Source organism: Salvelinus fontinalis, chromosome 15, assembly GCF_029448725.1.
Source record: "Salvelinus fontinalis isolate EN_2023a chromosome 15, ASM2944872v1, whole genome shotgun sequence".
NCBI classification, from domain to species: domain Eukaryota; kingdom Metazoa; phylum Chordata; class Actinopteri; order Salmoniformes; family Salmonidae; genus Salvelinus; species Salvelinus fontinalis.
The window spans coordinates 6430630-6443638 of record NC_074679.1 but is presented as its reverse complement, the minus strand read 5'-3'; positions in this window follow the sequence as shown (position 1 = coordinate 6443638).

The window sequence follows — 13009 nt, the reverse complement described above, 5'->3', positions numbered from 1 at the left end:
TGGACGGGGTGCGACGAATCGGAGTCTCTGTCCAAGATAGTAGGGTCTTCGCCGGCATTGTTTGGAGGTGTGGCTAGGCCTGGTTCGACGACCTGTTCTTGTCCAACCAGAGAAATGTCATCATCGGTGGAAGTGCATGGCTCGGACTCCTCCGGTTTGCCCTCTTTGCTGCTAGAATCAGCGAACAGGGGCTCGTCGTTCTCGATTAATAAATGGCCTGTCCTTGTGGGCTTGTCACACCGGGTGATGGACATTGCTGCACACTGATACATTTCACCAGTGAATTTCTTTGTTTTAGAAATTAGGCCTCTTTTCTTATTGTTGTTTTAAAATATAATCTTCCTGATAGTTTTGTATCTTAGACATAGTAAGAAATTTTTTCAAATCTCTATAGATTACTTTTAGCTAAAATGATATGCACTAGTAGTAGCTAGCTAACGTTAACAGGCTAGGTTAGGCTACTGCCTTAATCACGTATTGTCTTCCTCACACACAAACTAAAAACAATAATGCAATAATTTATTTGGCAGATTCATTTGTATTGTATTGTATTAATGTTTCATAATTGGATAATCCCATATAAACACACACATCACCTTAGCTACCAAGGATAGTGGGAGTGAACTTCGGAAGAAGGGGGAATGGGGTGGGGAACTGCAGCAACGCTATGAGCTGGTGGCTGGGGTGCTGCGGGCGGTGTAGGAGCGGATCAGGGGCGCCGAAGAGCGGCAGCCAATTGTCAAAATGCCGCCTCAAATTCAAGTGCCGCCACAGGCGGCGGCATAATCTTGCCTAATGGCAGGGCCGGCCCTGCTCATCACCATGCACTTTCACAATCCTGTGAAGTTCATCATAATTTATTGCATCTGTAGCCTAGTAAACTGCATGCTTTCCAGAGTTGTAGTGGGAAGACTACAACAAGTCATCGTGTGACTCCCAAATTTACTTCGATATGATCGGAAAGTAGTTTGGGGGTGGGGGTGCTGCGATTTTTATTTGTTATTATTTTCACATCACCGAATAAAACACACTGTTTTGCAATGAAGTTCTACAGTATTCTCAACAGCACTCTGTAGGGTAGCACCATGGGATGGGGTAGCCGGAGGACAGCTAGTTTCCAGCTAGAAAACATAGATATCTTCAAAAATGTTCACTTTCACTTACTTAGCTAGTGAATGCAGCTAGCTAGTTTGCCTACTCAAACGCCCATCTCAAACAAAGAGGGATGCTATGTTACCTAGCTGGCTATGGCTATCCAACACTGGAACTCTTCCAAGTCAAGGTAAGTGTTTGGTTTTATTAAGTTATTACCACCGTGGCTCGCCAGTGGAACTTCTAAACTGCTTGCTGACTGTACTGCATGATTGTAGTGGGTTTACTAAAGCGTTAGTACTAGTAGCTATGTTGACTTGATGTTAGGTAATATGGTGACAACGATGTAGGCTGTGTGTAGAGGTTAGCGGTTATGATATGAGGGTTTGGCTTGGAAAGTTTTTTTTTGCCTGGTCACATACAGCTGGTGAGAGGAGGAGAGCACGTAGATGCGAGAAGGAATTATCCAGCGATCAAAGGAATCATCCTGTTTGTATGTGGCTGCTATGAAAGTGAACTGTGTTTGCGTGTGATCAGGGATGTATATATTCCGCCGATTCTGTTGAAAAACGTTTCTTAAATGGAATAAAACTGAACGAAATGAGATAAACATACTGTACCTGTACATACTGTCCAATAGAAACTCTTGTTTCGAATGTGTCAATTTCTGTCACCTTGATTACTCAGATTTCTCTCGACCTATGTTGTAAACTCTAATTCATAGGCTAGGTTGTGGCAACCTCATGCTCGATATAGGGAAAATTCAAGTATCATGTAGTAGGCTAAACCTATCGATGTTACATTGAGCTCGTTGTATGGAATATGAATGACAGTCATCCAATATGCTGTAATAGAAATGAGGCCAAGATCATAACAAATATATTATCATACTCCCTCATTTTAAACGGCAGCGACCAGCCACTATTATACAACTACCTTTTTTCCGAAGTGGAGATGGTGATTTTTATTGCGCCTGCGCTATAGATGTCTGTATCGGTCCGCCAACACAGGACTAGTAAAGGCCCAGTCTACTACTGTTGTGAAAAAGTCTCTCTCAAACAAATATACATATATACATGAGGTGGTCCTGCAGCACCCTCAGCACCCCTACTTCCCGCAGATATGGTTTTCTATCAATATTTGCACATAAAGGCGCCATTTCTCGCATAATGAATTTTACCAACACAAAGTGATCCCACCTTGTCTACTGTATTTTGTTTTTTGTCCACATTTGGAAAGTTTACACACAAATTTGCTGTTTCCATCAGGCCTGTCATTACATTTTTTATCCGACATGTACTTCACTTGCATAAAAATGTTTGATAGAACTGTTAGTGAAATGCTATTCCACAGTAAATAAAATAGTGTTTTGCCCAAACCGTGCCTGTTTTCAGTGTGCTTCAGTATTTCCTGACTGTAGAAACAATATTTAGTTTCTAACATTTGGAAATAGCTGCGAGGGAAGTTTCCACATTGTTTGTACCTGGCAAAAATCCACTTGTATCAAACTAACCTTTCCCTAGTTTGCCCATTGGCTCTGTCAAACATGAGTTGGTATCAGGATGGCTCTGATATTACCTGATTTCCCCTGAGAGCTCGCTTTGGATTTGAATTAAATAGTATTTTAGGGAACAACATGTGTCATTAACGAGGGCACGAGCACTGGTAAAAGAAAAAAAAATGCATCCATAAAAATATTCATAGTTTTAAAAATGAGTTCAGGAATTTTGATCCATTTGATTGAGATAAATGGTATACTGGTATTTATTATGTGATATTACAGACGTGATTTTGAAGTACATAACAGTGAGCGTTGAACAGGAAAATACATCGTTAATTGACTAAACCCACGTTGTAACTGTATGACTTTTATTTGATAGATAAGCGGCTCTCTTAGGCAAGCAATGACTTTGTAATGATTACATTGACTTCTCTACTTAAATCACTTCTGGGATGACACCTACACTCAATGACATCCCCCATCTTTAATTGAAGGAACATCTGTCACCTGTCTGAGACACATCTTAGTTCACTTTAGAGCTTCTTTATCAGTGCTATGAGAGCCATAAAAGTGGTGTCACCTTCGCACATTTTTATAGATATGTGTGCAGATGTCAAAAGTGTTTTTAAAAAAATGAAAAACTTTATTGATCCATAACTCCAAGTATCCCCAGCATTTATTCATAATGAACAAACACACATCAACAAACACCATCTCGATCAGGTGGGGGCAATTATTGGCCCATTTTCTACTGAAAATCCATTTGTACTAATGCCAACCCATCTTATTTACAACCCTCTATGTTATTTAAAGCAAAAGACGATGCTCTGGGAAAAATTGCAGAAAAAAAAGCTGCTGGCAAAGTGAGTGGGAAGCCAGCACGACCCAAAATTGCTTCAAGGAGAGAAAATATATTCAGTTTAATGATCAGGCCCCTCCATTGACATTTGGAAAATCCAATATTCCATCTCGGAGCAGGCAATCTCTGTGAGTCTCTCTCTCTCTGTCTCTCTTGGCAAGGAGTCTTCAATGCGATCGGCGGCGAAGACCAATAAACATTTATAACTGCTAACATTTGGCATCAAGTCCACCCACACCAGTGTACCAGAGGCAGGCAATAACACTGTGTGTAACCTGTGGTGTGTGAGAAAACAGAAACATCCTGCTGAGTTGCAAAACGACCGGACGATAATATACACATGGTGACAGTGACGTCCAATCAGTGCAGCTGTTATTGTGTGTAAACGAGACCCCCCCCCCCGCGCATTCATACAGATTCATCAGTATTGATTCTTCTTTGAACTCCTGAATCTCGACACTCCTAATTGATTCTTCTTTGAACTCCTGACTCTCGACACTCCTAATTGATTCTTCTTTGAACTCCTGACTCTCGACACTCCTAATTGATTCTTCTTTGAACTCCTGACTCTCGACAATCCTAATTGATTCTTCTTTGATCTCCTGACTCTCGACACTCCTAATTGATTCTTCTTTGAACTCCTGACTCTCGACACTCCTAATTGATTCTTCTTTGAACTCTTGAATCTCGACACTCCTAATTGTGGTGAGTCACACCATGTTGTACTACAATTCCATTTCTGGTTTAATTTAGTACAATTTAAAATTTCACATAAAAAAGTACATTGATAATTTTCTGTTTTAGATCTACAGGATCATTTAGGAGAAGTGTTAGCTAATGTACATTGAATGTGTTCAAATGAAAAATCCAACCACCGGTATAGAAAACCTGAACTGTGAATAGGATAGAGCACAGAACAACCTTGGCATAAGCAGCTTCAGCAGATTACTTTGTTGACCTTAATGGAAATGAACATAGACAACTTATTCAACCCTCTCTTTTTTTAAATTAAACTTCAACTAAATCCGTCTGGAGAAGCGGGTTTGTATGACCTGCATGCTAATTAACCATGGAATAAGTTGCCAATTTGTTTTGGTGCCAGTGTTTAAATGTTTTTTTTTTTCAGTTATTTGCAAGCCTAAAAATATTTAACAACAGGCGACTCCCATGTTTATTCATGAAGTTGCCAGGATACATGTAAATACCTTCACCACCACCTGTATAGTTATGAGCTCCACCCCAAGAGAAAACAGAACAAACAAGTAATGCACAATAGAGAGATTGCTTCTCTCAATACTTAGCCTTGTAAGGCGCTTTCAGGAAGCCAATCAAAACGGTTTTATTACTTTGGCCCCAAGGCCAACAATGACTTACTGCATCTTTGTAGAAAAATCACACTTTTAAAAAGTTAATCTTCTGTTAACTCTATCCAAATAATGTTGTTGACTCATCCTATGCTTGAATTTGTAGCCAAAGCATAAATTAGAGAAAACACTACAAAAAACCCACCTTAAACTTGTATCTCAAAAATGCTTGTTATTTCCTCATAGAGGATGATGGCATCCTCCTGAGGACGATGAGCTGGCCAATCAGCGGTCTCCTCTCATGAATATTTTTTATGACCAGTATATGTCCACACCATTCTGTTGTTAAGATACACCCACATCATTCCAACACAGAAAAGCTGCTTTTTAACACACTTAACAAAAATAATTTTGGAAGGGAAACTATTTCACTCATCTTGTAATTAATTATAGGACCTATGTCATAGAAATCTAGAGACACTGGACAGTTACTTTAAAGCCAAGTATAATTATGAAATATCCAGTGTTTGGGCTCTTCAAATACACCTTAGTAATCCTTTGGCACACTCGGCTGGGTTGAAGATTTTAAAGTGTGGACAGGTATACTTTTTCTGCTAATATCATAATATGGTCCAAACCCTAAAGGCCTAATGAGGACCCATGCAGAGGTTTCAAACACTTAACACATCTATTTATGTTGTTTTGCATTTAATTGACTGGTAATAAGAAGCCACCTACGTACAGTACATGCATTTACATCAAAAAAGACTGAAATCTCTTTAATTACTCTTTGTGTTCTCATTTAATCCTGTTTTCAATGGAACACATCAACCGTTCAAACTGAACTCACCTCGTAACTTTAGCTCATTGCCATGTCTCCATGTCTACCATACTTTATAGTATGATATAATATAATAATACATGCCACTTAGCAAGCACTTAACACACTGACCCATGTTTGTCCTTTAAAGCCACCACTATTAGCCAAATAATGATTATTCTGCGCTAAAACACACATTTATACTGGCCCACAGGGCTAAAGATGGACCAGCTCATCTGGCATTTGCCAGAATTGCCCAATGCCCAGTCCGTTTCTGGTACAGTGATTGTGGAGTATGTGTTTTGATAAAGTCAACATCCTTCACTCAGCTGCCAGCTAGCTGCCCCTTACCTCTATCAATTATTCAAACCGTCCATAGCATGCATTTGTAGCTACTGTAGCTGCCTGCAGGATGATGATGCTGGACCACCACTGCAAGCGAAGAGACAACAAACAGGGCCCATAGCCATCACGCGTCTCAGAGTGGTAGAGCTGATCAAAGAGGTCAAAGATGCCAACTGAGATCAGCAGTTCCACTCTTTAAGAATACAGACCTGCGTTCAAATAGTATTTGGAATCTGTCAAATACTTTGAGTGTTTACTTGAACCTGCCTGCCAGATGGGTGGGGTTTGCATCGATTCAGGCAGGCAAGACCAATCAGAGCGGCTAAAGTAGACCTAGAGTACGTGAAGGATTTCAAATACTATTTGAACCCGGGTCTGACTACTGCAACACACTGTCAAAATAACGAGCTATCTGTGTGGTTTCTGCATGGCTTTTCTGTGTCATATTGTTCCTTATCACCGTCACAAGGCTGAGTCAAGATCTACGGGAGCCAATCAGGCGTAAAGAGCAAACATGACTGTCGTGTTCGTTACGTGTTTTCATTCCGTGTGTGATTACAAAAAACAAATGAGACGCATCAAAATAGTTTCTGACAGCAAGTCAAGGGAGTACAGGAGGGGATACGTCTACAATGAAGCCAATTACGTCTAAAGACTGGGTTAAGAACTATGTAAATCAGACATGAGTTTACATGTGTACAGTAATCGTCTTAATTAGTACACACATTTTGAATCTAAATAAAGATTTCAGACACTGTACACTTCAATATTTTATCCGTCATATTTCTTGCCACGCGAATTTACTATACGACCTCAAACATCACAATAGAATAGCCTGAAAACTTTCTCCAAACCCCAGGGAATTTCACAGCCGTTGGGCTAACTGAATATTTCAGTTCACGTCTGGTAGCTGTCACACAGGTTTAATTGCCCTCATGTAGGTTGATTATAGCTTGCTTGACTTTGCCTCTCTGGAGGTTTACGGTAATAGAGTTATGGAATTCAAACAATCCATTTGTTCACAGCAATGTAATTAGTGTGGGTCCAATATTATTAACCTGGACACAGTATCCATTTCAGGGGAACTGACTCTGTCGTTAACTAAATGGGGAGTGTTGTCACAGTTAATGAGAACTAATGGCACTTGACTACACATCCTCAACCCCCAAAACCATCTCATTACGCATAAACAACGTTCTTTGTCTCCGCCTCCTCTGGTGGACCTTTGATATTAGATCCATATATTTGTTTTATACAGGTTAGAGATTGTTTGTAAGATAAGGTACTGTTGTGCCGTTGACCCTGATTGGTTCATCTAGAGGACATTGTTTAATTTATTTAAGTACGCTTCGAAGATTCAAAAGTATAACTTCACAATAACATCAGATGCAATATCATACCATCTTTCTTACTATGTAAGATGTGGGTCATAAGGGGGCTTGGCCTTGGCCAGTCAAGTGTTTGCAGTCCACAAAATGGGTTTTCTTTTGTTCATTTATTTTCCTGCTTCATTGAACATAGATGAATGGAATGTTAATAATAATGGGATAATTACTCAGAGAGACAAAAATAGTAAATAACATAGGAATCTGTTTTTTATATCTCATTTTCTCTCTGGGGGGGCACTTAATTGATCAAACTAAGGTGAAAGGAAATGTTTTTTTGTATCAAATATTTTTCTAACCTTTGAGTAGGTATCTAGACCCTAAAAGGGTTCTTTGGCTGTCCCCATAGGAGAACCCTTTGAATATCTCTTGTTGGTTCCAGGTACAACCCTTTTGGTTCCAAATAGAACCCTTTTGTGTTCCATGTAGAATTCTTTACACAGAGAGTTCTAAAGTGACTAACGGTCTGCCAAACATTATAAGCTGATAAAACAGAATATTCATAAGAATACTGTAACTACGGAAATGGTTTACTCAGTTGGAAACGGATATCCAACTAGTCAAAGAGAACTGTGTGGAGTGTGGAGTTTGTGACAACAACTATGTGAGTTTATTACAGTATTATAGACACTATTTCCTGGCGGAAATTTGTGAAATGTACTCTAATATCCACGAAACATTACCCATTGTCTTATATCCATGTCTGTGAACTGTCTGTAAGTGTTTGAAAGATAAAAGAATTGCTCCAGAAAACATCAGGAACCAGCACAATGCAATATTTCAGCTTGATCTCCATTGTACAAAAACCCTTCTTAGTTATTCTAGACGGTTAGCTTTTTTGTTGTGTAACAGTTTGTAGAATACTTAATTCAACATGACCACGGAAGCACAGTCAGCAGCACTGGGTGACTCACTGAACTTAAAGTGTACCCTTCATTGACAGTCTTCTTGAGTTACCAATTCAAAGAGATGCTGCCCCAGCCATCAAAATGTCTCCATGGTGCCTCTGGGAGCACTGCTTTAAATTGAATTCACACTGCTACCCTGCTGTTGCCCGGGCTTCTCCTGCCTCTCCTCCCTCTCTCCTGCCTCTCCACCCTCTCTCCTCCCTCTCTCCTGCCTCTCCTCCCTCTCTCCTGCCTCTCCACCCTCTCTCCTCCCTCTCTCCTGCCTCTCCTCCCTCTCTCCTGCCTCTCCTGCCTCTCCTCCCTCTCTCCTGCCTCTCTCCTGCCTCTCCTCCCTCTCTCCTGCCTCTCCTCCCTCTCTCCTGTCTCTCCTCCCTCTCTCCTGTCTCTCTCCTCCCTCTCTCCTGCCTCTCCTCCCTCTCTCCTGCCTCTCCTCCCTCTCTCCTGCCTCTCCTCCCTCTCTCATGCCTCTCTCCTCCATCTCTCCTCCCTCTCTCCTCCCTCTCTCCTGCCTCTCTCCTCCCTCTCTCCTGCCTCTCCTCCCTCTCTCCTGCCTCTCCTCCCTCTCTCCTCCCTCTCTCCTGCCTCTCCTCCCTCTCTCCTGCCTCTTCACCCTCTCTCCTCCCTCTCTCCTCCCTCTCCTCCCTCTCTCCTGCCTCTCCTGCCTCTCCTCCCTCTCTCCTGCCTCTCTCCTGCCTCTCCTCCCTCTCTCCTGCCTCTCCTCCCTCTCTCCTGTCTCTCCTCCCTCTCTCCTGTCTCTCTCCTCCCTCTCTCCTGCCTCTCCTCCCTCTCTCCTGCCTCTCCTCCCTCTCTCCTGCCTCTCCTCCCTCTCTCATGCCTCTCTCCTCCCTCTCTCCTCCCTCTCTCCTCCCTCTCTCCTGCCTCTCTCCTCCCTCTCTCCTGCCTCTCCTCCCTCTCTCCTCCCTCTCTCCTGCCTCTCCTCCCTCCCTCCTGCCTCTCCTCCCTCCCTCCTGCCTCTCCCTCCTCTCTCCTGCCTCTCTCCTCCCTCTCTCCTCCCTCTCTCCTGCCTATCCTCCCTCTCTCCTGCCTCTCTCCTCCCTCTCTCCTGCCTCTCCTCCCTCTCTCCTGCCTCTCCTCCCCCTCTCCTCCCTCTCTCCTCCCTCTCTCCTCCCTCTCCTCCCTCTCTCCTGCATCTCTTTTCAACATGATTGATACCATGGCCTCCTTCAATGACTATTCGGGATCGTTAGCATTTTAGGAGGAATAGTAATTATGTTTTAGGTTTGTTGTGAGTGAGATAGAGGAGTCAAACACTAACAAGTAACCTTAACTTAATCTCAACTTATTTACTGGCATCAATTGATTGTGTGACAGACTAGTGACAGGTTGAACATCCAGTAGATTAGGCCTACAGCAGACGACAGAGAAGTGAAGGCAGAACTGAAGCTTGTGAGTGCCATGCAGTAGCTATGCCCTAACAGGACAGCTTCTGTTTATACCATTACCTAGTTGCGCCCATCTTAAAGTGAAAGTTCAAGTGAGGTATCACATCTTCTTGAAGTGGAAATCCAAACACGTTTTAGCAGGGCTGAAGAAAATTGCTTACTGATGCTTCAGTGAGACATTTCAGACCGAGTTGAAAGACAGAGCTTTGTTTCTCCTTATAATTGTTAGTTCCTCCCTTCGGTTCCACAACTTCCGACATTAAAAGTTCACTGTTTGAAGTTCCAAGCAGTACATTTAAATCGGTGGAACAAAGCCATTATTTTGTTGTTCAAAGCCCCCAATGCTTTAAACAAATGACTTATAAACATAGTACATGCAAAAACAGCCTAGTGTCCTCTATATGCCTGTTGGAACAACAACAATACGTTTCTGATTGGTTTAGCTCTCAGACGGAATTAGAGGCAAAGCTCAGGGAAAGAGGAGAACTTGGTTCCAAGAAGGAATGCGACAGGGGTTTAATCCATTTCCCTACCAAACAAAACAGACGTGTGTCTGATCTATACAAAGAGTTGGGCTACAATTGATTATGCCAGTGAATGCCACATTGTTCCCATAAAACAGGAGCTATTATCTGCCCCGAAGAATCAGTCTGCTGCAGTGAAAATCCTGTCGTGGTAATTTCATTAAGAAGACAAAGCTTCCTAGAGAGTGCCTTATACATGACATCAAGCACAACAGATGGATTTATGAGAATATTTCTATGCATACAGTAACAGCCAAAAGTTTTTGACACACCGGCTCGTTCAAGGGTTTTTCTTTATTTTTACTATTTTCTACATTGTAGAATAATAGTGAAGACATCAAAACTATGAAATTTTTTATTTTTTTATTTTTTCCCCCTTTATTTAACCAGGTAGGCTAGTTGAGAACAAGTTCTCATTTACAACTGCGACCTGGCCAAGATAAAGCAAAGCAGTGCGACAAAAAACAACAACACAGAGTTACACATGGAATAAATAAACGTACAGTCAATAACACAATAGAAACATCTATGTACAGTGTGTGCAAATGTAGAAGATTAGGGAGGTAAGGCAACAAATAGGCCATAGAGGCGAAATAATTACAATTTAGCATTAATACTAGAGTGATAGATGTGCAGATGATGATGTACAAGTAGAGATGCTGGGGTGCAAAAGAGCAAGAAGATACATAACAATATGGGGATGAGGTAGTTGGGTGGGCTATTTACAGATTGGCTGTGTACAGGTACAGTGATCGGTAAGCTGCTCTGACAGCTGATGCTTAAATTTAGAGAGGGAGATATAAGTCTCCAGCTTCAGTGATTTTTGCAATTCGTTCCAGTCATTGGCAGCAGAGAACTGTAAGGAAGGGCGGCCAAAGGAAGTGTTGGCTTTGGGGATGACCAGTAAAATATACCTGCTGGAGCGCGTGCTACAGGTGGGTGTTGCTATGGTGACCAGTAAGTTGAGATAAGGCGGGGCTTTACCTAGCAAAGACTTATAGATGACCTGGAGCCAGTGTGTTTGGCGACGAATATGTAGCGAGGGCCAGCCAACGAGAGCATACAGGTCACAGTGGTGGGTAGTATATGGGGCTTTGGTGAAAAAACGGATGGCACTGTGATAGACTACACCTAATTTGCGGAGTAGAGTGTTGGAGGCTATTTTGGAAATGACATCGCCGAAGTCAAGGATCGGTAGGATAGTCAGTTTTACGAGGGCATGTTTGGCAGCATGAGTGAAGGAGGCTTTGTTTGCGAAATAGGAAGCCGATTCTATATTTCATTTTGGATTGGAGATACTTAATGTGAGTCTGGAAGGAGAGTTGAAGCTCGTTTGGAGGTTTGTTAACACAGTGTCCAAAAGAAGGGCCAGATGTATACAGAATGGTCTCGTCTGCGTAGAGGTGGATCAGAGAATCACCAGCAGCAAGAGCGACATCATTGATATATACGGAGAAGAGTCGGCCAGAGAATTGAACCCTGTGGCACCCCCATAGAGACTGCCAGAGGTCCGGACAACAGGCCCTCTGATTCGACACACTGAACTCTATCTGAGAAGTAGTTGGTGAACCAGGCGAGGCAGTCATTTGAGATACCAAGGCTATTGAGTCTGCCGATAAGAATGCAGTGATTGACAGAGTCGAAAGCCTTGGCCAGGCCGATGAAGACGGCTGCACAGTACTGTCTTTTATCGATGGCGGTTATGACATTGTTTAGGACCTTGAGCATGGCTGAGGTGCACCCATGACCAGCTCGGAAATCAGATTGCATAGCGGAGAAAGTACGGTGGGATTCGAAATGGTCGTTGATATGTTTAACTTGGCTTTTGAAGACTTTAGAAAGGCAGGGCAGGATGGATATAGGTCTATAACAGTTTGGGTCTAGGGTGTCTCCCCCTTTGAAGAGGGAGATGACCGCGGCAGCTTTCTAATCTTTGGGTATTTTTTTTATTTTTTTATTTTTTTATTTTATTTTACCGTTATTTTACCAGGTAAGTTGACTGAGAACACGTTCTCATTTGCAGCAACGACCTGGGGAATAGTTACATGGGAGAGGAGGGGGATGAATGAGCCAATTGTAAACTGGGGATTATTAGGTGACCATGATGGTTTGAGGGCCAGATTGGGAATTTAGCCAGGACACCGGGGTTAACACCCCTACTCTTACGATAAGTGCCATGGGATCTTTAATGACCTCAGAGAGTCAGGACACCCGTTTAACGTCCCATCCGAAAGACGGCACCCTACACAGGGCAGTGTCCCCAATCACTGCCCTGGGATATTTTTTAGACCAGAGGAAAGAGTGCCTCCTACTGGCCCTCCAACACCACTTCCAGCAGCATCTGGTCTCCCATCCAGGGACTGACCAGGACCAACCCTGCTTAGCTTCAGAAGCAAGCCAGCAGTGGTATGCAGGGTGGTATGCTGCTGGCAGGATCTCAGATGATACGAAAGAGAGGAGGAACAGGCTAGTAATAGGGGTTGCAACATTTGATAATATGTTGCAGATTGGGAGGTATTGCCCGAGCTGAGGCTGGCTGGTGTTCGAGTTAACAGTGAAGACCGCTAGCAGTGGCCAACTGACTACTAGCTAGTAGCTAGTTAGCTGGCTAGCTGCTGATGGGGGTTCCGGTTCTTAAGTATAAAAATAGCAGATCCGTACCACATTGGGTGAGGCTGGTCGCAGGAAAGTATATTCAGTATGTAGATGGAAAGTGAGATGAAATATATACAATAAAAAGAGGAAAACGATATTTACACGAGACAGGACGTGACAAGACAAAACACACGTCCGACTGCTACGCCATCTTGGAACTCTATAATAACACACATGGAATCATATTTTCAATTTGAGATTCTTCAAAGTAGC